We start from the raw sequence: 3,861 nt of genomic DNA, 5'->3' as shown, positions 1-3,861 counted from the left end.
CTCGAAAACTATTTTATGGAAACAAACATAGTCAAAAATATAAAAAGAAGTGCATATGAGCAGCCTGTGCTTGGCGAATTTAAATTTAAACATTTGTAATACTGAAAATATCTTATCACACTATTCCTGTAAAGTGTTCAATAAAAGTAATTGTCGAGTGTCAACACTAATTTCTAAACTTACATAAATCAATTCCAGAAGTTTCCTTAGAGATTCTTTTTCACCCTAAAACGATTTTTAAAAAAATCTTAAAATTATATATGAATTTTAATTTAATATGTTAAAATCGTAAATAATATCTAATATAAAATTAAAACTATCAATCAAGATCTATCATATCAAATCATAAAAAATAAATCAAGAACAAAACTAGATGCGGAAGCGTACCTGAATTCATTGATTTCTTAAAATCTACGAATATTAAGTTTTTGATCTTTTAAATTAGCACACAAGTAATCTAAAGAATGTGACTTTCTCTTTTCTAAAAATGGGATATTAGAAAAGTTAGCTTGTATGTAATTTGAGACCATAACCCTAATATATATAACTTTGGTACATTAGTCCTAATTTCTAATTAGCCCATCATTAATTAGAAATTGATTAGAACTTAATTACTAGAATATCTACACATATTTGACTCATATTTTATTTAATAATTAAAACTCAATAAACCTTAACCAAATTAGATCACTTTTAATTTGAGCTAACCTATCAAGATAGTAAATAATAACATGTAATTACTCTTATTATCTATGTGATGTCCATATTTTCCAACATAATATGTAATTGTATACATGAATTTTAATTTGTTGCAATTATAAACGTGAAACTTTAATTGTGGTTCAAATATATACTTGAAACCTTAATTTTGATTTAATCATATACATTTAAAAAAATAAATACATCAATTTATTTTTATATTAGATAAATATAATTATTTATGTATGCAATATATAAATATAAAATGATATTATATCAATAATTGTGTTAATAATTTACAAAAATTAAATCAAATCAAAATTTTATGTATAAAATTACACAAAATCAAAGTTTATGTATATGATTAAACATTAAGTCATAGTTGATATGTAGTTTTTTTTTTTATCCCAAAAAAAGTCATTTAAGTTTATTTGGACCTTTTAATCAAGAAACTAGAATGTAATTTGGTTATCTTGATAGGGGTGATTCGTGAGTGAGATGGAAGCGGGAAACGGAGGTGGCAACAGAAATAAAGGAGGGCTTGGGTTTAGATTGATAAAGGGGAGACAAAAGCCCGAGTCAGAATTAGGTTCAGACAAATAGGCTTAGGCCAGTTTCAAAAGCTCGTTACTATATAAAATATTAAAAAAAATTAAACATACATTTTTATACTAATATTTATATATTTTTATAATTAAATTTAATTTTAAAAATATTTAAATCGAATTAAGCTCATTCTAAGTTGGGACGGGCCTAGTCCGCTGAGTTCTTGGACAGTTCTAGCTAATGCAGATTTTGAAAGAGAAATAAAAGTTTAGTTACCGTCGAAACCATTTTTATTTTTAGAAAAAAATAAAAATTGGTTGTCGATGAAAATTTGGAGTCGCCACCAATGTTTTATTAAGGTGTGATTGGATCACTTAGAATCACTTTGGTCTACGAGTTTTAGAAAAACAGGTTCGGGAGTCAGTTACGTACGAGGAAGGGTGCTAACACCCAAAATTTGGTACCAAGTTGATTAATTAGTGTCGTAATATTGAGAACTAATAAATACGATCCTTAGTTAAATTAAATTAAATTAAATTATTTATTAAGACTTTCTCATTTAAAAAGAAAAAAAGAAAATATCACACCCAATGCGTTAGGGCATAATATTTTATTCCTTTCAAGATGAGTTTGTCCAGTAATAAAACTTAAGAAAATATTTAATTGTTTAAAATTTATGAAGAAATCGCAGCCCAATACATTAGGGCATGATTTCCTAAAATCTCAAACATTCAATATTTCCTTTATTATTTTATTATTATTTTTTTTAAAAATCTTTATCTCGAGAAATCAACGTGTCACATCCAATACGTTAGGACACAACATATTGAATTCCCGATGACAAGTTTTATTTTGTTTGGTCAAAGAGTAATTCTCGATTGTTAGATTTAACGAAGAAAATCGGAACCCAATACGTTAGGGCTCAACTTTCTTGAAAATCCTAAATACGAGTATTATCTCTATTTTGAAAAGTTCTATTTTTAAATTCGAGTAAAAAGATGACGTGATTGAATGTATGCATAAATGTTACAATAACAAATACATCAATGGCATAGAAACAATATAAACAAATAAATAAACGAAATGAAAAAACAATAATCCATGACATGCAAAATATTAAATGAATAAATGTAAACACAATTAAATAACGAATGAAGAAAGCAAACAAAATAAATAAAGAAAAGAAGATATATAATATGCACATGGAAATTATGAAGATTAAGAATATACATATGGTTTATAAATAAATTTTTGGGTTATAGAACTTATATATATAATACATAATATACTTATGAAAATAAAGAAAAATAGATAAACATATATATAGATTATAAAATAGGTGTTTAAAAATATATATATATTTGAGCTTTTTTTTAAAAAAGAATAAATATCCATATATATATAAATAAAAAAAACATTCATTAAAAAAATATATACACATGTACATATATAAAAAATAAACTAAATAATAATTACATTAGATAAAAAATATATACATATATATAGATTTTAAAAAAATTACATATGAAAAATATAAAAATAAAAAAATAATAATTACATTATTAAAATTAATTAATTATAAGAAAAATGTTCAAAAAAAATCTAAGTTGAACTACAAATAAAAAAATCTGGGGTAAATTCGTAAATAATTGAAGACTGGGAGATCCTATTGAACACGCTAATAATTCAGAGGGGCTGGAAAGGAAATTATCGCTTCTCCTCCAAAACAGAGTCGTTTCAAATAGGGTTAAATTGAAATCAAAGAAAAATTGAAGGGATAAATTTTAAAAATAAAAGAAACCTAATTGTAAAAACATTAATAGGTAGAGGGGCTAAAAGAGCAATTTGCCCCTCCACTCAAAAACACGCAGACCCTAGGCTGGGTCGGGTCGGTTTTAGGTTGACCCATGCCCAAAACAGCGCCGTTTTAATTAGCTATTTAAACCAAAAATCATTTGACATATTTCATTTTTTTTCAACCTTTAAAAAAAATTTCAAAAAACTTCAAAAAAATGGGTCTCCCCCCAGTCATCCAAGCACCGGTCCGGCCATCGGCCACCGCGCGGGCTGCGGTGGCCAAAAAAGGAGAAAATCTCCTATTCGGTTCCTTTGGCTTTTCTAAGCCCAAATATGGGTTCTAAATCTCTGAAAAATCAGCAGAAAACGCGAAGAGAACCCGAAACCTTTCGGTTTCCTACCACCAATCCTCGGGGGTGCCTCCCTCGATCCTCCCACAGCGAGACAGACCCGAACATAGGTGTTTTCAAACCCTTTTCTGTCTTTTATTTTATTCTATTTTATTTACTTGTAATAAATTACGAAAAAAGAAAATAAAAAAACAATAATTCGAAAAGAGTTTTAACCTTTGGATTTTTCGATTGCTCTCTGCACTTTCTAGTATTCTCTGTTTGTATTTTGAAATATTCTCTATTCTTTTTATTGATCCTTTTTTTTACAGTTTTCTTGATGGCTTTTTATATCCATAATAAAACAAATAATATAGAAATAAAATCTTGTTTACATTGATTTGAATCACAATCTTTCTGATTTTTCTTTCCATATATCGTTTTGTTTCTTGACGTGCAGGTACGATCTTGGAGATGCGGGGCTTGGCTG

Source organism: Gossypium hirsutum, chromosome D03 (assembly GCF_007990345.1).
Source record: "Gossypium hirsutum isolate 1008001.06 chromosome D03, Gossypium_hirsutum_v2.1, whole genome shotgun sequence".
Classification (NCBI taxonomy): Eukaryota; Viridiplantae; Streptophyta; class Magnoliopsida; order Malvales; family Malvaceae; genus Gossypium; species Gossypium hirsutum.
Note: the sequence above shows the minus strand (reverse complement) of the source record.